This window comes from Ornithodoros turicata, chromosome 1 (genome assembly GCF_037126465.1).
Source record: "Ornithodoros turicata isolate Travis chromosome 1, ASM3712646v1, whole genome shotgun sequence".
NCBI classification, from domain to species: Eukaryota; Metazoa; Arthropoda; class Arachnida; order Ixodida; family Argasidae; genus Ornithodoros; species Ornithodoros turicata.
The window spans coordinates 21259942-21283350 of NC_088201.1; the positions used below are offsets into that span (position 1 = coordinate 21259942).

Consider the following 23409-nt stretch of genomic DNA (forward strand, 5'->3'; position numbering starts at 1 on the left):
CGTCCTGAATGCATGCTGTTATTGGCCTTCCGTTATCTGCATGCTTGTAAATGCACAAGAAGTAGCAAATAGCGTCATTGCGTCGGTAGAAAAATGTGAGGGAACTTTTCCCTTTTTCGTCGACAGAGCGCTTATTGCCATACGTCAGGCGCACACCAAGCCAGACGCCGCGTTAAGAAAATACATAAAGAGAGAAACTGAAAATAGAAGGAGAGCTAGTAGCACGACGACCGTGCTAGAAGCGAAAGAGCGCTGTGATTTGTGCACAAAGTTTCCTGCAACAGAAGCAATGCGCTGCTCACACATGTGACGTGTCTGCAGGGATACATGTGTGTAGGACATGCCTTCGTACTTACTCGTCATCACAAGAACTTATGGTTCCTGGTAACGCATTTTGGACGCGCTCTTTTAGAAGCTGGTGCGTGTGGATATGCTTAATGCCTTTCTACGTATTACATTCTGTTTTGCTTTTTGCACATCCCCTAGGAAACATACCGCCGTGGGACGCACACAATTCATTTGTAAGGAAACTGTTCATTGGCGTGATATGATGTTGGTACCCTCGTGGTGTTATCCCTCTGAATAACATTGCTTGAATACGGACAATGAATGCCGGATGCGGGTTTCCACTAATCTACAGCAAGCAGCAGCCTTTCGAGGTGATGTTTCGTGTTCGCTGTGTAAATTCGACGAGTGTTTATCAAGCGCTTATCACTGACAGTCGGGGATCCCTCGGGGATATTCCATTGTCTTTTGTGAGGCACGTGGACGTCAGTCTGGTGGTATAAGATTAGAATTTCGTCTGCATGGCGGCTAGCTCCTTTCTATAAGAATGACATGTGTATGGCTTCCAGTAATACAATCTCAGAGGCTTCGCGCTCCGAAACGCGCGAACTTTGTAGTATTACCATCGGCGTAAAATACTGTTCCAAATTCTACCTAATTTCTATGCAAATCATAATGACTTGAAGGAAATGGCAGAATTATTGGTTGCACGTGAAGTTAGCCCAAGGAGGTTATGTAGTAAAACTTCTTCTGGTATATAACCTCCTTCAGTTAGCCACGGTGTATGGTAGTGAGAGGAGCTATACCGTAGGATCAGACATCTTGGTTTTCCGCGGATTACTTTATCTTTCCTTTATGTCACGTGTGGTGATGGAAGCATGCTTAATGGATGGGTACAAAAGGACAGGCTTGGTGCGAACGAAAGTACACAATAAAAAATAGAAAAATCCTTCAAACTATTTAGTATGTAAGAACGGCGAAGACGCACGTGCATGTCATTTCTGTTTCTATACTTGGGGTTAGAAAGTGAGTATCCATTTGAGCGTAACATGTCTGTCATATCTTAGGTATAATGTCTGCATGCTGTCTGCGCGTCCATTTCCAGAGGTCCATTTTCTGCATGAATGACTCAATTTCATCTGTCTCATTCTTTGATTATATCGTTTGCAAGGGATCATAGCAGGCTTTCTGCCTCGGTGTGTACGTTTTATTGCAAGTGTCGCTTGTTCAGAGTAGATAGAATCCCCGCGACGACTTTTCGCACAAGACTGCTTCCGGTTTACGTAAGTACAAATATGTACAATATACATAATTATGCACGGAAGCAAATGCAGCAGAGAAGTAAATGCAGAATGTATTTACACATATTCATGTTCAACGTGCACATATAATTCATCGTACGGCACAACACATAGTTACATTCAGACATCATCAGTTGTGAGAAATAATGTACAAGGAGTACGAGAGCACATCATATGCAGCACTACACACACAGTCTGCTTGGAGAAGATCAGAAGGACTGACGGACCAACTAAGTCATGTTCTGTTACTACAAGTGTATAGCAGATATGACGGGTTCCACGTATAACAGTATGCTCGTAAGGATTATGAGAATATTTTAAAGAACAACAGTGAAATTACCGAGCCTATGATTAATATCAGATAGTAAGGCACTGACACATGACATAGCTTTCGTAATCACTGTCGCTAACGCGTGCGACAAAGGAATCCCTCAACTCTATACCTCACACTGGCTACGAACATTGATTGAAATGTAGTGAGGTGGCCCCTCAAAAAGGGCGTTTTGTATCCTGTCGGTTGCTCTTTGAAACATTCGAAGTGGATAACAGCAGCCTCAGTTCCAATTTCAAGTTCTGTTCATTCATAGCAAAAACGGTAATGCATTGTGTTTGTGACGTCTCGCTCTACTACCCTTTCGGTCTAATCAGCAAAAGTGTTGTAGTACTGTGGTAAATATGCTTGGTATAGATACCCATCTTTATACAGTCGCTGCAAATCGCTCGTCTTCATAAAATGGCAGCCGGCGTATCCCAAACTTTGCGTATACTGTACCGTAATTTCGAAAACATGCGAATCAGCTGCCGACATAACGACATATTTTTCGGAACACGCGCCTCTCTTCTTACACTGCATGGTTGTGAAAATCAGAACAGGTCACTGCTGGCTTTACGTAAATCGATGTTACAAATCCTGAAAAAGTGACGTCCTTTCGTCATGCACAGTAAAGATGTCATCGCATACCGAAAATTATTGTCTACAATTTTTTTAACGTGAACGCCTAGAAAGATAAATTTTCCAGAGCGGGTAAAGTCGTTAATTCACGAAAATAACTAAAATTTTCCTTGATTGAGCGAAGTAAGAGTTACGCAGAGAAAAATATATTGCGCCTATAGTGTTTCTTTTATATGCGCGTCCTCTCACGGTGCCCTGGAGGCAGATAATCCCACTTTCCATGGTACAGGTGACCAAGGGGCTATCTACATGTGTATTCTCACGCTTGAGCTCGACGCGCCATTTTGTATCTTGCCCATTGTTGCAAATTTGAGCAGCCTTAGAATGTTACGTTTAATGGCAGAGCATTTGATGGCTATTAAAACAACTTTATGGATATGCTACGTTCACCTTCCACTAATATTCATCACGGCGTTGCTCTATAGAGCATAACAACAAAAACAAGTGACCATGCACGGGAACGCTGTTTCCACCAGCGTTGGATGAAAAACAGAGATGTCTCATCTAAGTGTTTGTGCTATTGTCTTTAATGACTATTTATGACATTGGCACGTCAAGCTGTAAATTACGATTTGTTCCTACCCTCTGAGTACAGGACCTTCCGTGTGTGCGTCTTCTACAAAAGTATAGAGAAGCCCAGTGTAATCATAGTGGTGGAATGTGTGACAGAAGTTCTACTGTTGGCCCCGTGAAGGACGTCTTGTCGTTTCTTAGTGGTACATCATAAAATCTTCCCACAAAAAACTCTTATCTTCGATGAGACATGCTGAATGAAAATCATGAAAATAGAGATCTGTTAACCAGACAACATCCAGTAGGTACAATGGAGTAACTTCATAACTGTAATCTCTAGGTCATGAACATCATAAAGGTGCTTCGTGTACTTCCTGCAATCGTCTCTTAGTGCACAGTACGAAAGGTACTACGTAGAGATCAGCTTCTAGTGTACACCGTGGCAGTTTTTGAACATTTGGTACTTGGAGATATGCGATAACTCGAGAATGCACATGCGCTTGTAAGACAGTCTCAACGGCGTGTTCCGCACACTTCGAAACGCTCCTAAATGCATGTTTATAACCTATCCGTAACTCATAACATGGCGCCATCGCTATGTGAATATTCAGCTCATTATGCCAGACATCTGATCAGTAAGTTGTTAGGAGCCAGCCACCGGCGAACGGCGGAGCGATGGTAAGCCAACAAAAGACCGGAACGCTGCACCGCATTTATCGACAGTCGGTATATCCGGAGTTTTTGAGGCCGCTACATAATGCATATTGAAGTGCGTGACTTTAGCAGAAAACGCCCTATTTGTTGCTGAAAGGCGGCACAACTACAAACTTCACTTTTTTGAATATAAAAGAACAGTAAACGCAGATAGGGCAGAATTACACGTAAGCTATAGGATATTCATGACCGGTATGTATTCAATTTTCCCTGGCTACGAAAACATCGCTTACAGTTCTGTAATGCTGTCTAAAGGGAGTGGCGCCGTCTATTTGTTTATTGTGCTATTTTCGGTATAATGTTCGAGCTGCGTATCATTTGACTTGAGGGATAACATTTACGCTATGTTGACACAAGGTCTTTGCTCTGATCTTACTATACCTATTTCGGAGATCTGGGATCTCTTGCGCAATGGCGGCAAAGCAGATACTGTCTTTTTTTTTTTTTTTCCGTAGGATACTGTTGCGAGGCATTTGAACCAAACTTTGTCATACCACATTTTTGACTACTTCGAGGTCCGAGCATTTCGAAAACCGTAAAGTTCCAACTCTGAGGTCTACGGCATAATTATAGGGACACGTGACCCGGGCGAATTCCAGAGTACCTTCGGGGGTGTCACCTAGTGGCATGGAGTTCCAGGTTACTTAATCTACTATCGAAAACAATTTTTTATAATCCAAGCACACTTTGACACTATCTGTTCAAATGCAGACCTCGTAGTACTATATACGTATCAATAATGAGCACAGGAGGCTGTGCGCGACTGCTTGTAGGTATGTACATCAGTGATATATATATTTCTCAATTTCCGCACTTTGTTGCTGCAGCCGCCAGTTCAAAGCATACACAGCTTTGTGAAGCACATAAGTTTTCAGAAAGTCGACGGTGGGGTGTTACAGTTGCTTTCGCACAGTCCCCACACTCGCGGCTGCCTTCTATGGTAAGCACTTTGTAGAAACCCTAGAAGACCAGCGCGATGCCCTACGTATCCTCTGGAGGGGGGGATTCTTCCTGATCTTGTGCAGGACTTTCAGGGACCTGACCCGGGAGTAATGGGTCCAGCGACCCGCTAGTACTCCACACTTTGGCAGACCCATTGGAGGGCGAAGTTGCTGTAGCAGGTGGTGGCGAGGCACCCTTGTCCGGCGTCGGGTCGGCAGCGTGGTCTAGTAGGGCAGCTTCCTCTTGAGCGGCCATGCGCTTGCACATAGCACAGGCACATACAAGGATGCCGAGACAGAGGACACCGAAGCTGACGCCCACGACGAGAACCGCGGCCGTCCACAGCTGCTCATCCAGCTTGTCATCACGCACTATCATCAGGATGATGGCAACGCTGGCCCCAGAGAGTAGAAAGCCTGACAGCGTGAAAATGCCTGCTGCTGCATAGCAGGCCTTAGTGCCAGGGCTGCTACCCATTGTTGATCGTCCGAAGGCTGTTGGGGTAAGAACGAAAAGGGAATTAAGTAAACAATTTCACTGGATGTTCACTTCTGCCAAGTACTTGACCTGCCCGGATCAGCCAAAATATGTGTCGGTGGAACCGAAGAACTCAACTTTCAGCCCTGTAGCTAATAAAAAAAAGAAGTAGCTGCTTTTTCCATCATATGAACTTGAGCACTAAAAACAATTGACGCGATTATTTCTGTGTATATACGCATTAAAGACAAGTAGACAACAAAAAGTAGACAAGGACGTGTCAATACGTGGTACAACAACAACAAATAAATGATGAATGATCAATGATGATCAATACATGGAGCAGTGCAGCTTTCTCTCTCGTGCTGCGCCTTTCAAATACTTTACATATAGTAAGCAAGTGTTAGTAAACAATCGACGAAGGTATTTAAGCTGTAATTGTAGCTTGTTTAACTGACGGTTGAAGTGCCGCCGCATCTTCAGTACGCGTACGAATATGTTACTACTTTGACTGTTTGGACATTCACCTGGTCCATCACATTCAGAGTTCTTCTTTAGACGGAAAGGAGCGACTTTAACTTTGACTTTATTAACAAACTTCCGACAACGCGATTGTCCCGCATACGACGTGATTTCGGCAGTAAAGGTGCATTAAGAACGCGATGACATTAAAGAAAGTCCCGCCCAAAGAAGGTATTTTTGGCGGAAATACCTTCGCTTGTGGTGTCACATTTGCGCGAACGCGCGTGCTTGGAATTCGAGACGTGGCATCAACTGTTGTTTGGAAATTGGAGCGGCCCATAAATAGAATGCGGAGTCTGCTCTCCTTGACTCTGACGCATGACGGTTATGATCAGCAAAGGCAGTCTTGGGATAGCAAGTAACAGGTAACTTTGAACTGTAACTTACATTTTGCAGCAACTAGTAACTTTTCTACAACTTGTAACTGTAGCTTGTAACTGTAGCTTGTAACTGTAACTTGTAACTGTAACTATGTGATTACCGCTTTTGGTTAAAGTAACTGTAACTAAGTTACTCAGGTACGGCAATATTTTCTATGCGTCAGTTCGCTAGCGTCATTTTGTTGAGGCTTCAACTGTCCTGCCATTTCTCCCAAACAGGGATTCCACAGATTTTGTCATATCATACGCAGCCGGGATGGACAGGAAGAATAACTTCCATGGCCTTACAGTGGACCATAGGATATCATGTTTATAACACGGTATAACTATGCTTGAACAGTACAAGAGCTAAAAGAATTCTTTTAGTTGTATTTATTTGGCTTTTCTAAAATGTAATTGTAAAGTAACTAAGTTGCTTTAATATAGTAACTGTAAATGTAACATCAGTGACTCGTTTTGCAGGGTAACTGTGTCTGTAACTCAGTTACTTTTTTAGTAACTTACTCCGACTGAGCAAAGGTGCTTCAGCAAAATCACTGACCCGAATGAGTCTTCGAACACCGTTGATTCCCCAAACCATCGGCGAAACTGCTGCGTCCTTCGCGGTACCATAGGCGTTGCCGAATGAATACAGCATTCGCTCGTTGGGTTGAAGCTACAAGATTATGCTAAAGTCTGAGAGATAATGGACTTTTTTCACATACGCGTCGTATCTAGCGGCTCTCCAGCGAACCACCCTCGTCGCGCGCCAAAACAAACCCACGTAGGTAGCACAAAGGACCAAAACCGGTCCTGAGTGGGACCCACGAGCTCGCGCCGTTCGTGCGGTGTCCCCACTGGTACCCACTTCTGTCGTCCCCATCCAGCGCCATCTATCGAACACGGAGATATCCTTGACCGGCATACAGTTGGTCTGGGCGCACTCAAGGTCATGCGCATGTGCATAAGCAGTTATAAAAAGGTCAATTGGTTTGAATCCAGTTGATAGTTCCAGTTGAAGTCAGCACAGGACCAGTGATTTATCTAGATCCTCTGCATCATCCCCCCCCTCCCCCCCCCCCTCCCCCCAAAAAACCCCGGCGCCACTTCCTGCTTTCTTTCTTTTTTTTTTTTGCTGTGCACCCCCTATAGGGAGGCCACTGTTATTTTAGCTTTAGATACACGTTGGTCATATAATGCCCACCTCCACCCCCGATTTTTTGCAACCTCCCCCCACCCCCCGTACTTGCAATCCTGGATAAACCACTGCCAGGACGCATACTAACACAGGTCCGCAAATTCACTCATGCTGGACTTCATGGACGTCATCCACCATCCCATCAGTCAGAACAGTGTAGCGTCGAGTGATTGGCCATGACGTGATGTGATGTTGCAGTTGATGTTGAGTGGTCGGTTTTCAAGTTGAAGTCGAATATCGGGTTGTGATGTTGATGTCGAATGATGGTTACGATGTTTATGGATTATGAATTATGATGTTAATATGACGTGATGGTGTGGTGAGCTAGTGATGGGCTGTGACTAACGCCCACCATGATGTGATGTTGAATGAATTTCTGGGAAGGTGCCGACCTATGATGCTAACCCCCAGTCTTCCGCTCCTTCGTGCTTTCTTTTTCTCCATCTGTTCACGTTCTTCGCGGAATAAGGTAAGGTGGGGGCAAGATGAGACACAGAGCAAGACGCGACATTTTTTGCTCGATTCGCCTGTCTCAGAGACGCGTTGCTCCATGCGCTTGAAACTTTACTCATAGGTGGCTCTGCATATCCGCTTTATTACACGTGAAAAATGTCCGTATTGGTATATGCGTTGAATAAAGAGGGAGAGAGAGAGAGAGAGAGAGAGAGCGAGAGCGGAACAGTTACTTCTGCCTGGAATGTAAAGACCCGCCAAAAGGGCGCGATTTTCTGTAATCCTTTTTCTTCTCATCTGTGCAGCAGTGCTTCGCAAGCTTATTTTGTCAATGTAAGTCCACATCCTATTTCTTTATTCATTTATGTAGATATATGCAAAATATGGGCACTCTTGGTTATGTGGTCTTGAACAGACAAATTAATGTATTCGATGACATGCACGGGGCAGGACGCGACAATTTAATGTAGTTTAAAATAAATGCAATTTAAGTTAAGTTAGAAACGGATAAGTCAACTATTAGGTGGCTTTATGCTTGTTCCTCAGAGATTTCTTTTTTGTATATTGCCTAGGATTTTCCAGAAAATTTTCCTGTTTCCTAGGATATTTCCAGCAAAGCAGAAGCGCACGCAAACGCAAACGATCAGCGATACATCATACTGGCGCTGCTTTGTTTGCAAAGGACGGTGGGGCAAAATAGTCCCGGGTTCAAGGGGGTTGTGTAGGGGCCCAGGGGTTTTACTTTGTCTGCTTGGATTGCAAGAACTAATTTGTATAGTTCATTACCACGGTGGGTCTCATCTCGCCCCACAAGATGTCTCGTCTTGCCCCGAAGGTTGGGGCAATATGAGACAATCTGCGTTTTGGAATTTCTTGTTCTCTGTATATTTTAGATCGGCTACGTCCGTTCTGCATTTACATGTCAGAAGCTCCAGACCCCTGAGAATGTGCCTATGGCTAGTTTTTTGAAAAACTCGAGAAATAAAAATTTCATATTTAATTGCAAATTTATGTCTCATATTGCCCCACCTTACCCTACTAACGCAGAATCGTAGGGTACCGGGCCACTACGTCCAACGAGTCATTACATCCAACATGCCAGTACATCCATCGATGGACGTAACGGCAAGTTGGATGTTATGGCTCGTTTGTTAGTCATGCACAGTCATAAGTTCCGAGCTCTGCATTTCAAATTCCTATGTCGTCTGTTTTATTGTACTTGTAACGGTTCCGCTCCTGTATGCATAACCGTCAGGATTCCCTGTATTAATGTCATTTTTTCAAGTGTTTCATGGATTCATGGATGGGAAATTCATATTCATAAGCCGTTGAACGTACACAATGATATCTTCATAGCGATTGGGTTGGGCGGTAAGCACGGGAGCGACGAACATGGCACCACGTTAAAGCCCATGCATTTAAACCTGCAAGAGGTACCTAAGAAGGCGACCCAAAAATTTTGACAACGAAAAAAGCTTTTGCAGCCTTCAACCTTAGAACAGCACTTGAGGTGCTCTTTATAATATAGCTTTATAATATATATTCTTGTTATATTTAGCTTTCGAAAATAGCCGCATTGGCGAGCCGCAACTTGCCGCCCATAAGTATGACCCTAAGAAATATGTGCCTCGTTTCAAGTGCTACGTTCTGGTGGGTTAATGCAAGGGGGAAAACGTGCTGCTACTACAATGCTGCTACTATAGGTTGAACAATACATAGGGGAACTATTTTCAACGCGCACGCGTGTGGAGCGGAGTGTTACAAGTAACCCTGTTACCGTAATCGATACTTTTTTTTCGGTATTCAAGTGCGCCGATCGCGATACTTTTTTAAATCGGTATCGGAAAAAATATTTCCGTTGCAAATATATGATAACGTACGTGATCCGTATCGTTACCGGTACCGATAGTTTTGCAATTCCCCACCGGTCATATTTCTTTCCCCACCGGTTTCTTCACCGGTCATATTTCTTACTTTTATCGCATGCTTGTATTCATTGTGACTGATCGGCCTAGCGCGGGCAGACGAAAGCCTGAGCGCCAGCTACTGCTCAGAGTCAACCAAAGTGTCTGAGCTGTATAATAAATATTGTGTTTTTTTTTTGCAAAATTGTCCTCTCCCAATTCGCTGCAAAACAACAACAACAACATAGATGAATGGATGATGATGATGTGGGATATGTGCAAAACAAATTGAGAGTTCACGTAAGCGAGATTTCGATGCTGAAGATATTCGATGCTGTAACTTATTTGTCGGGGTGGGTGAATATCTGTTTATTGGGCAGGAAAAGTCAGCCAGAAAAAGGCTGCTTCGTATTTTCCGCAAAAGCATCGGGTAAAGCATCGCGTTACGTTTTTCTAGTAACGGTAGCGGTATACATAAAAAGGAAGTATCGATATCAGTATTTCGCTACTTTTTACGGAAGTAACAAGTATCAGTATCGCGATACCATATTTCGGTAAGGGGTACAACACTGGAAGTATGATACACATTCATGGTACGCTGAATGCAAAATAGACTGCACGATGTACGCATATGTCCGCTCGTAGAATGTACGGTCACATTGGACATGAAGTAACTACGGGACTATTGCGTTGATTGTGATCGACAACCCTGACACTATGTTGTGAGTCACACAGTGTTTGACTCTCTGCTTGACTGTAGCTTTTCGTTTTCTTTCACCGACGGAACTCATCTTCTTACCACCATTCCCCTTTTCATTTATTGCTCTACGTAGGTGTACTGGGGTAGCCAGTCCGATTTAGTGGTGACTCACCTCCCCATTTTTCTTCTTCTAATCTTCATCATCAAGTAATATCCACAGGCGCTTGTTGGACGTAGTGGCCTATGGACATATGGGCCAATAATGGATGTAAGAGCACGTTGGATGTAATGGCACTTTGGACGTATAAAAGCATGTTGGATGTATACTGTCTCGTTTGTGGATGTACCAGCGTGTTGGATGTAATGACACGTTGGACCTACTGGCATGGAATTAAATCCTAGTATGACCGGCAGGAGGGGAAGAAGCACACGCAGAAAGAATGACGATGTATACGAAGAATGAAGAGTTGCGTGCTCAGAAAGAGAGCTTGACAGAAAACAACTTCTACACATGCCGCCCACACGCACTCGTTAATCAATATTTCTCTCTCTCGTTTCTTGCTTTTTGTTTATATCCTCATATTTCGTTTATATAAAGTACATTTTTGCTAGAAACCTTGCAATCGAACCTTGGTACATACTTATCCAGCGTGCCTAAAGACACACATGCACACACAAAGGGTATTCATTTGTTCTTCAGCCTTTTTATAAAAACTATTCCAATAGTAGGAATGAATTTTTTAGCGCCTCAGTTGCACAAAAGGACTCATAATCATCAGGTATTCCGGTAGCCGTAATAAATACGAACATAACTTTCTCGCATCAATATTTCCATGTCATAAGCAGTATGAAACGTTGTCTTATGAAGCCCAGCGAGACTTTGCAATTTTAATATTACTTCCTCGTATGCGCTTATATTCATCGATTCACGTGCCGTAAATAATTCACGCCCCAAAGAAGGAGGCATACGCCAGCAATGCGTATTGATTGCCTGCTTCATCTGACCAATTACCACGGGTGACGTGTATGCAACGTCGCACTGGTATCGAACACATTCACCGTAACGATGATTCTTATAACTAAAACTATTCCTCGTGCACCCAGCTGTATATGAGTTTTGAATTAAGCGACCCACAAGCGAACATCTCTGTTTTTTTGTAGGGCGCACCTCTTAGTTTTAGAACGGGGTTGAGGAGAGTCTTATACTTGCAGGCGAGGGGCTATTCCGAAATGGAGGCAGAACGAAAATTCCGTGCGTGAGGGCGGAGTTTGCTGCGCATATAATGTCTTCGTAATAGGTGTAAGGTAGAAAAACAGGACCCTAAAAATTAAACGCAGTAATCGCATACAGCCTGCCTTGATGGGCCTCCAGCCATGATGCCTTCTGTAGTCATGTCAGAATCGCGCAAGGCTTATTTTCTAAAATGGCAGTTACAAGCGTGTAATTACAAGTAATGTAATCCACTCCCCAAACCACGACTTTAGTTTGCGAAAAGCTAGTATAGGATCACTTTGACTTCTTTCGTCATACTCTGTGTGAAATAAAGTTAAATCCGTCGCCGTTGTCAACTGCCGAAATGATTCGTCTCTCGTACGTGGAGTTGACAGATAAGCCATATAAAACACACTGATTGCAATTTTCTAGTTTCGAGCAAGAGGGCCTATGTAGGAGCGTCATGGTTAAAACTCGTCGTCTGGCGAGATGTACGCTAACTACGTAGCGGTGGAACACGTCCTGCTGACGCCACCGATTGAAACTGCTAAGTAAACGTCAGGGCTCAGCAGCGATCGGATATTGTATACAGCTGACACGGCATTGTTTGTTGTAGTCAGTTGTTCCTTCTTGTGTTTCTTTTCCTGCTTCACTGTAGTTTTGCTTTACCAAGCAGAGGCACGTATGCGTTTGCGGACATCAGCTTTGTTCAGTTTTTTGTGTGACATCATCATCATAATCATCTCAAGTTAATTCCACGATAAAGTATCCCCCATACATAGGCGAAGTCTGTGGGGGTGGTTGATCTACTCGTAGATATTTTTATTCTGGCCCCAAGTGGGCATATGCAATTTTACACATATGATCTATAGGGAATACCGTTTGCCTTAATATATATACTTATGTATATACTATATATATTTCATTTTCGTTCCTTCAGAGGTCTTTGTTTTCATAAAGCTCACAAAGGCTTCACATGAGCAACAACACACTGTGGTACATACCACCCTGTAGTGCATTTGTCTGCTGCCAAAGGAGAGGACTGGCTCGTCTTTGCCCCCTGAGAACATTTCCGTAGTTTGGCGTGGTGTGTATGGACAGATAACCTGAATGGCATCTCAGAATAGCGGAGCAGTGTCATCCGTACGGTGGCGTCGCTCGCCTCATGATCATAGAGTGTCTTCCAACGGAAAACACTAACTGATGATTTTATAATTGTTATAGGTCTTTTAAAACGCACAGCGAAAACTCCCGCTGGATTGGGTTGAGACGAAAGAGTAATATGGTTGTTTCATACACGGCTCTATTTTGAGTATTACTTTTGAGTATATTTTCTCTTTTGTATTCCTGTTCATATGAAGCTCTCACAATTAGTCCTCACGAGGGCACATAGTCTGTCCTGTAAGATATTTCTCAAGGTATATTAATATTTTTCTCAGTTTGCTGCAAGGAGCACCGAATTAAAACCTGATGTACGGAAGCGTTTCGATTGAATAGTAGGTGGATAACAAAACCAGCGCTGACGTGTGAGGTTCTTCTGATGCTGTTGTGCATTTGACTCCGTAGAGGTACAAAGACCGAGTATAGAACTGCTGAAAGAAGGCTTTTTTTTGTGCGAGTACCAAGTCAGGAAAAATAAAGAGGGCGCGAACATGAGAAGCGAAGCGTGAGCATTGTGCTCGCCGTGCGAAAACGTGTGATGAACTGATGATGAGTTAACCGGCTCAGCTTGGATACAAAGATACTCCACATTTCCCCTCCTTTGGAAGAGTCCACTTACGCTATGCAAGTGAGACATATCCTCACAATTGCTCATTTTTTCATATCGAATGCATGAAAAAATCACAGCATCATCAGCATCTGGGACTGAGATATACGAACTGTTGTTAAAGGGACGTTCTTGTATCCCCTGCCCCTCTCGTAAAGTGTACCATTCGATTGCCCTTTGTTGAAAATGGAATACTGCGAATTTACCCGACAAAGCACGTCACGGTTATTAAATAAACGAATTAAGTTTATAAAGATTGCAGAGCATGCCGCGATCTGTGTTGGCAACAATAAGAACGGCTACGTCGCCCAGCGGGGAAGCCGTGATAGGATACAGAAATCGTCTGCGTTTGCGCGCGCTAGTGCATCGACGTGAGCAGGCAACTTTCTGAAGTGACTGGGGACCGCGGCTACTCTCGTACATTTTCTTTCAGTTCTCAGGCGAAAAACGCACATTCTAAGGAGTGACCTACGTGCTAGTTTAGAAAGGCTGGTGGCACACATGCTGCACTCGCGCCCCGGCGCGCCTACTTAACGCACTATTTATGATATCTCTCCGACGTACAAGCCGCGGCTTATGCGCCAAAAGTTTGCCATGTAGCCACCCCAGGATTCCACCGAATCACGACATACTGTAGATTGTAGTACGCTTTTGTTAGTGCACCGATGATTTTAGATGTATACCGACAATAAGAAATGTTGAAATAGTCTCCGACATTAGCGCCCTCATTTGTCGTGCGCATGCCTGTTCTCTCCCGTCCCGTTCCCCTCGTTTTGCCTTGTTGTGGAATGTTCCACGAAGTGTTTTCACCCGCAGGTTTTAGTATGCGCGCCCTGAGGACATTCACAGCGGCAAGACTGACACCCGGGTGAGGGACCCCGAGGGAGTGAGAGCTCCCGGTCTTTCTGGGAATGAGGACTTTTCCCTCTCTCTGTGACTGTAAATATGTCAGTTTCACTTATTGTATAGAATAAAGTTAGTGCTTGTCTTAACTCCAACGTGAACAGACGTCTTTGCTTCTTTCTAGCGTTACAATGCGATGCAGTTGAGTTTATATCGAGCAGCGTATGTCAAGTGCTAACAAGTTTAACGAGTGCTTCCTAGATTCACAACAGCCTCATGTGAATTGGCAGGTCAAAAAGTATTGCTCCTTGGAGCAAAGGTTCCCCCAACTGAGCAATCTGCACCTGACCTGGTTCTGCCTATGGAACATTTTTTACCCTTCCTGGAGCAAAATTTTTACCAAGCTCTGTCTCTGTCAATGGAATTCGCCATAACAGACATGGAGAATGGTCTACTCTTCTATTCTGCACTAATTACCGGTTAACTAAGATACAATTAACTTCTAACTGTAACTAGTTACCGCTTTTGGTTAACGTAACTGCAAAATGTAACTGTAACTCAGTTACTGAGGTATGGCAATATTTTCCACCCGTCAGTTTCCTATAGCGTCGTTTTGTCGAGGCTTCAAGTATACGCTGCCGTTTTTCCCAACCAGGAGTTCCACGAATTTCCTCATCTTATACACAGCCAGCCACCTTAGAAAAAACTCCCAACGTGCTGTTAGGGCCCATGGGAAATCCTCTGTTTATAAAACGGTATAACTATGTTAAGGCAGTACAAAAAGTAAGTTACTGCTGTACTAAGTTACATTTAAAAAAGTAACTGTAACTCAGTTACTATTTTGCAGGCTAACTGTAACTGTAACTTAGTTACTTTTTTGTAGTAACTTACTCATCACTGCTAATTACGAAGGTGTCTAACGTAGCAGGAGCGACTAAGTTTGGTATCTCCCTGGTATTATGTGTCAGGGTGCACTCATGCATGAAATGCCTAGAATGTCGCGTATTTTGACAGATTTCTACAGTGTTAACTAAGTTATTTGAAACGTCAACTAAGACTACTTTCATAGTAAGGCGCTGTAATCGTCAGGGAGACATTGTAGGGGCAGACCGGGAGAGTTGTCACACGGGTCAGTCGTCAAAACGAAGCAGAGCAGCTGAACCATTTTCCCGCTGTTTGTTAGCGGGACGAGCAACCACTAACTGAACAAACCTTCATTATCATGGAAAGCATGGCAAGGTGCACAGAGCACAAGACTTGTTTCTGTCACGAGTAAGTAAAATTTTCCGTTCTTGCAATATTGAAATTTTGCACGACACACACTAAGGCTCTAAAGAATGCATGAGTTCGTTCACGAGTTATTCAACTTTCGGACATCTTTTCACGGATTTTCAGCGGAATACGCTCCACAGTTAAGTCCACCGCTGAGGTAAAGTCATTGCGGGTGTCATAGGGGTCAGTTGTCATGTGCTTCAACTGGTAGAGCAACTGACAGCGCAAACTATATCTTCGAGAAAGTGCTTCAGTAGATTTTTTAGTACATTTTAGAGATCGTGTAATAATTTAGTGCCACTTTTACATTTACAATGCCGGTCTACCAGGGTCTGGGGTCGCTACGTCCAACGAGACGTGACATCCAACGCGCCGTTACATCCATCGGTGGACGTAACGGCGCATTGGATGCAACGGCTCGTTGGCTATAACGGCACGGTATGGATGTACTGACGCGTTGGATGTAACCACACGGTGGACTTGGTGTTCTTTTGGATGTAAATGCTCGATGGATAAGCGGCTTCAGGATATGTCAGTCGTGTCCTAACTAATATGGCATCGATGTAGTTTTGAAATCAGCCACTCCGTTACACATATTTCGCGGCGTATCCTCGGAATGTTTTTGTTTGTTTTCGTGATGTGATGTGATGTGATAAAGAAAAATAATGGGGATGTGAGTTTCGGCGACGTCGAACTGGCTACCCCAGTACTTTTACACAAACAGGTGATGAGATGATGAAAAACAGAGATGATGATTTTTGTTTTCCGGAGAGTCCGTCAAATTACGCCTTTTTATGATTTGATTTGTTCACAAGTAACGGACAGAGTTGCTGTCGTGAGGGAATAAATTACGTCAGGTTCTAAATTACAAGGTTGGTCCACAAGTTGAAATCCTCAAATCTCAAAATATTCACGAAATAATATAGTTGCGCATTAGGTAAAAAAGATGCTGGTGGTGTGTGTCATATTCTGCTTGCCGTAGTTGGCCTCGCTGAGGGCGGGCCACTCGTCACGACCAACGCAACAGCGCACGTCCTAGGCCGACTTCTAAGGAAACCGTACCGGCATGTGATCGTCGGGGGAAACTCAGGCAAAACCTCCTGGCAGCACGGCCGGACTGGGCATAAGTAAGAAAGCACCAACACGGCTTTACGACAACGAATGGTGCGAAGGCAGCGAACGATAAAAGTGACAACAAAGCAGCGACAAAGATAACTTCCCGGAATGCAGACACAGCATTGCGAGTTTCTCTATTTTCAAAGCGCCGTCCGTTGACAATACAAAAACCATCTGCTGAACACCTAACATTTTATTAATATGCGCGTTGCTCCACACATGCGCATTGCTTAGAACTCTGTTGATGTTGACGAAAAAAATAATAGGGAGAAATAGGGAACTCAGTAACATGCCTCATACCCTAACGACCGTCGTTTTGTGGTTGTACCAGTATAGCAGCTGTCTATGAACCAATCATTGTCAATCCGTATTACAGGTCACTTCTTTTTATTTAGTTAGTTTTTTCCTATTCAAAGAAGTACCCGTGGGGTACCGCGTTAGAATCTAGGATTGACACAGGCGTCTATATTCAGCGACACCTGCGTTCTTTGCGCTGGCGTTGGAATCATTGTCCCACACTTTCCTACGTCTGTGGATGTAATGGCGCAATGGACGTAAGAGCTCGTTGTGTGTGGTTTTCGGTTGGACGTAACGGCTCGCTGTATGTACTGACTTATGGATGTATCGGCCACAAGTGGACGTAAAGTCTAGTTGGATGTAACGGTCGTTTGTATGTAACAGCAGGGTGGGTGTAACTACTCGTTTTTGGATGTAAGTGCACGATGGATGTAATGGCGCGTTGGATGTAGTGGCACGGACCATTACACGGGCCATTACATCCAATGAGCTGTTACATCCATCGCGTCGTTCCATCCATCGATGGACGTAATGGCACGATGGATGTAACAGCTCGTTGGATGTAATAGCACGGTATAGATGTAACGACGCGTTAGACGTAACAGCATGATGGATGTAATGACACGATGGATGTAACGACACGATGGACGTAACGGCCAAAAAATATGGGTCACCACGGGGGCGATGGGAGGGCTGAGAAGGAGAAGGTCGACGGGAGGAGAAGCCCGGATTAGGAATAGCAGGAGTGAACCGGTGACCTGTCTGTGTTCAAGACGACTACAACCCGCAGGCGATTGCTGTGTGTGTGTTTTTTTCCTTTCCTTTCTTTCTTTTTTCGTTTTCTTCATGTTACGTGTGTGATTTTCTTTTTATGGAAGGAATAGCAAGTCGGCCTATGCCTGACTAACCTTTCCCTGCGTTTTTTCTTCAATAAACATATCCGCCTCCCCCGGTTGTTGGTCAGTGGTGATGTACATTCATCCACAATGCATAGTGCATGAATATCTATCAATAATGCGTTTCGGTACCTGGCCAATAGTATTAGTTCCGCCCATCCTTTCTTTTCTCCCGGTCTCGCTGCCATGGGACGCGCGGACGTCTGCATCCAAATTCGATGCGAAAACTTTATTAAATTGTGGCTTTCATTTCCACCTCATTCTTTCCCGAACGAACTTGAAACGTGAACCAGAACAAACCAGCCGCAGACAGTCTCAAAAAAGAAAAAGAAAAGACACACGGACACACAATAAAGCTTGAGATGGCCCGTCACGACGGGAGCTCTGCTCAAGCGCTAACTTGACCTGCCAGCCTCACGTCCACAACGTGTGGCTGCAACATGTGGCAGACATTGAAAATAAAATGCATAACTAAATGAATTAAGCATGAATGTGTCTTTAATTATCTTTGAGATGGTCGATGGGGCGCTGCGTAACAAGCACAGAACACCGACGAGAACATTGACCGAGTGTTCTGTGTCCGTGGATGTAATTGCTCGTTGGACGTACTGGCCCGAAGGATGTGATGACTCGTTGGATGTACTGGCTCGTTGGATGTAATGACCCGTGGATGTAGTGGCCAGAAATGGATGTAACGTCTCGTTGGATGTAACGGCACAATGGATGTAACAGCATGTTGGACGTAACGGCTCGTTTTCGGATGTAAAGGCGCGTTGGATGTAATGGCACGTTGGATGTAGTGGCACGGAATCCACTTCGAATGGTATTTCATTCGGTACACCTCCACAATAGAGATTACAAGAAAATGCAGCTTAGACAATCTGCCCCAGCCCGTGTGACAACCTGACACGCTACTGGGGCGTATTGTCACACTTGACGACCTACGCGCAAATGTTTTTGGAAGCCCGCTTTAGTTTAATATGTGCGTTGTGTAGCCAAAAGACCGCACTAAAATCCAGCGTTGGTTTCACCACCCTGACGAACGTACTTTCGTCACAGCAAAGTCAGAAGTAAAAACTGTGACAACTCTCCCCTGTCTCCACTACGCAAAAACCGCTACTTTGATACAGGAATTTTATGTCGGAATGGGGGAAAAGCAATATTTAACTGAACCACAAGTGATGAAGGTTATGTATGACTCATATTAGGAAACAAAATTATCACTTAAAGAAAACGATATCATCGTAAGTGTTGTTGTATCATTGCAGAAAACAACTGGAACACAAACGTTTTTTTTTTGTTATATTTGTTTATACGGCAGGGAACGTAGAATTACTTGCGAACCGCTGAAAATTTATTAAACATGTAAATGGTAAGACAATATCTCGGTAACGAAACATTTAACGACTATTTTGCGCCTGTTTGACAGAATGATGACATAACAGCGATGCTGCTTGCACTATCCTATCATCATATGAGATGAGAATATCTTATATTGACGTTTGACAAAGGGACAAGTAGTATATGTTAGGAGAGGAGGAATGGGGGTGCAGCGAGCGACGACGACGCTCATCCACCTTCCGCGCCTCTGACACCCACACTACCAGCTGTCCCGTGCCGTCGTAGCAAGCCAGTAACGGTCTTGGCTAACTTCCCCTTAACCTCGTAACAAGCAAACAAACAAACGCCACAGAGGCGCCATCCGCACATGCAGTAAGTAGACATACGTGTGCAATGAACGAAAAGAAAATATTGTCCTAATTATGAAGAGAGTTGAAGTCCCAGTGGTGATGCATCATTCCTTATCATTAATCATTACAAAAAATTAGCACAAACACAATAGAGCACCAACTAACGATGACAAATTGGACACACAAAAATATCCAACGCAACACCAATTAGCGCAGAGCATCGAGAATCCTCGATACTCAGAAAAATGTCCATTGCAACTACACAGTTTTTCGCCGTGTTTAATCCTTATACCGGGAAATTTAATCCTCATGCCGTGGAATTTAATCCTTATGCCTCGCATTTAATCCGTACGCCGCCACTTTTAATCCTTATGCTGTGGTATTTAATCCTTCTTCTGTAACATTTAATCCTCGTGCTGCCAGGTAGTCCCATACTATGCCACCATACCCATACTATTCCATAGCAGTGCACAGCATAATTGAACCTCTGTATGCAATACGGGGGATATGTTTAGTGCTGATAAAAAAGGGAAAGGTTAGGCATGATGTAGGCTTGCTATTCCCAAAAGCAAAACAAAAAGGAAGATGAAGCAGCAGACACATAGAAAATTAAGAAGAAATACAGGAAAAGACAGCTCCTTCACTAATCGTTGTGTAGCCAGTCATATAGGAGGTGTCAGAGAGTGCCCAAGAGTTTAGCTTCCCGAAGGAATCGTGTCAGCCCAGACGTGACCTCAGCGTGCTCAGTAGGGCCAAGTAGCAATAAGGGGATAAGTCGAAAAATCCCAAACCGAGTAAACTTCAAGTGAATATTTGGTAAAGTAATTGCAGCTTGGTTTCATGGAATAACGCAAATGCAAAATGTCTAACATATATATGTGTGCCTACTCTAAAGGCATGTCCTATTAGAATCGTTTTCGGGTGTGTGACTTACCAGAAATTGAACAAAATCCAGGAGCATGACGCATCCCCCTTTTCAATGTAACAACGCATGCACAGGGTTATCGTGCAGAAAAAACAGTTTTCACGAGTTGGACTTTGATGGCTGAACGATGGTGATGTCAGGTAGGGTGAAGTCACCTGTGTGTAGTGGAGCAGCCTGGATCGGGCTTATTGTGCTGCTAAACGAACACAATCTTGAAAATAATGTCCTGGATGACCAGCATAATATGACTTATTAGGCTCACGTTTTTTCCCGGTTACAACGCTCAATAGCACTGCTGACACGATCACGTGAGCTAAGAAGAACATGTTTTTCAAGTGGAAGTCGAAGTTCATTTCCGCATCGTAGCAAAATTTAAGCTACACCATTTGTATGCGTGCGTAGAAAAGGGGCCTGATGTGACTGTCCATCACATTGACACACATGCATTTCCCATTCCTTACCCTCCTGTTGCGGTCCAATAATTTGCAATACGGTCCTAAATTTCCTTTGGCAGATACATACTGGTATGTAGATGTCATTGCAACGAAAATATTCAAAAAGGGATAAGTCGACTTATCCCCTTATTGCATACAGAGGCTCAATTGTAGTCACAAAAAGTCAATTTATGGCTCTATAAATTGACTGCATGATTTGTGACCTGTTATGACTATTTCCTTGTTTACAGCTACAGTAGTCATAGTCATAAAAAGCCAATTTATAGCCGTAAACGAGGAAATAATCATAACAGGCCATAAATCGTGCAGGTAGTCCCATACTATCCCACAGTAGTGCATAGAGTAGTCGTAGTCATAAAAAGTCAGTCTATGGCTGTAAACGAGGAAATAGTCATAACAGGTCATAAATCATGTGGGTAGTCTCAACTATCCCATGTAGTGCATAGAGTAGTCGTAGTCATACAAAGTCAACTTATAGCTGTAAACAAGGAAATTGTCATAAGAGGTCATAAATCATGCAAGTAGTCGCATACTATCCCATAGTAGTGCATAAGGTAGTAGTAGTCATAGCAGGTCATGAATCATGCAGATAACCCCATACTATCTCATTGTAGTGGAAAGAGTAAATGAAAAGACAACCCGAGAATTTAGGATTAAATTTCACGGCATAAGGCTTAAAATTGGCAGCAGCACGAGGATTAAATGTTACAGAAGAAGGATTAAATCCCACGGCATAAGGATTAAACACGCTGGGAAAAGCTGTAGATGTTCGCTGGTCTCTGTAAACAGCTCCCGCCTTGAGCTGATCTTTCTACCCCCTCCCCCACCTCGTCATAGGACCCACAGAACAGGATATTCACAAAACCTTCGTATAATTAGATCACAATAGGAGAGCATTCCGTTCTATAGGCTTATTAGACACAACGCAGTCTTTCCGTCTAAGTTAATACAGAGGTGGTGGTGGTGGGAGTTGCGACGAGACCAGCTTGCCGTTACTCTTCATAGAGAACTTCACCACATAACACGCTAAAGGCCAATCATTGCACAGAATGATACCAAGAACAACAAATACACTGATGGTGATGAATGGAGAAATTCGCCACCTGGGTTGTGGCCCACTACCCCAATGCCGACGGGACTGCATGAGATGTAAAATGACAATGGGGGTGAGACGGTAGCAAGGCCGCACATTAGGATTAAAGAACATAAATGAATGAATGATACCGTTGTCACTCCTGATTTGTGGAAAGCGCTGGACGTACGCTTTTCTGTGACAATTAATAGAACTGCATAAGTGTCACAAAATGGCGAACCCTTCTCGTTTTCAACAGATCATGGGAAAGCTGGCAGTTGGCTAATAACGTGTCATGCGGTGGAGTACTGTTCTGTTCCTTGTGAAGTCGGCCCAGGACCACGACCTACTTAATAACAGAACGACCAGGTCACTTTCCCAAATCCCTATGGGGCGGCTGTCCGCTGAGCCTCCTCGCTCTTCCTCCTCTCACCGGTGAAACGTCCGCTTGGCGCGCTGCCCACATTCCCTAAAACAGCGGGACGCCGCATTGGGACATGTGACGACAGGGTGTTCGTATTGAATCGTGTATATATCTTTTCGACGTGTATATTGGTTTGTAATGTACAATATCGGCTGCTGTACTCGTTTTGTCGGGGCATACTTCACAGGGATACTGTTTATTTTGTTTTATTTTCTCGTGCTATGGTTTGGTATGGCATAAGCATATGCAGTGCGTGACACGAGCGCATCTCGTATTGGTACACAGCACGAGGTACTTGATTTGATACCACGCCGTCCTTGCAAAACAAGTTCCCCCATACCTGGTCGAGCCTGGGAGGTACCCGGGTTCGAGTCCCGGAGCCGGCTGTGCTATCTGGATTTTTTCCTGGGTTTTCGTCAGACGCTTTCAGATATATGTCCGCACAGTTCCCTTAGAAGTTGGCCCTTTCCCCCTATCACCCCCACCCCTATACAGGTATCGCTGTCAAGACCCAATCAGTTCATTGGTGATCCAGCACCGGAACCAATCATGCTCTGTCACGTGGAAGTGCGCGCATGGACTGAAACCGGGACGGAACCGATGATCGCTTGGAACCCAATTTCTTCCAGATCCATATCTGCAATTCACCATTCGCAATTAACCGAAACCGTATCCTGAACCGAATCATGTGATTTCAGTTACCGGATCATAAGAATCTGTTCAAGCGTGAACGCGATCAACTTTGGATGCGATATTTGTATTGCTTTACAACTCTGATTAGTGGTGTTGAACGTGCTTCTGTTGAACTAGATCTCTTCGTCATATAATGGCTACACTTCTCCTCAAAGTAAAGGGGAAACAGTTCAAGACGTTTTCGCTAATATATACTTGCAGTGTAGTCCTGCTAATGGGGGAGGGGGGTTGTTTATATATATAAAAAAGGAAAGGTTAGCCATGCAAAGAGCCGGCTAAGCTTTTCGAATAAAATTTCATGCGACTTATATGTTCATTTTTATCCGTGTGCACTTGTAGCTCATTTTGCGACATCCACGCGGCCTGCGGATACATCCTAGAGAAAACCGGAAAAGTATCGGTTCAACGGTTTGGTTACCGGTAA

General features: G+C 44.0%; 1 long non-coding RNA gene across 1 annotated transcript in view; it reads left to right on the plus strand.

The window, feature by feature from the left end:
• Positions 1 to 23409, plus strand: part of LOC135377613 (uncharacterized) — a 171293-nt gene that overhangs the window by 37934 nt on the left and 109950 nt on the right. The gene's annotated exons all lie outside the window — the stretch shown is intronic.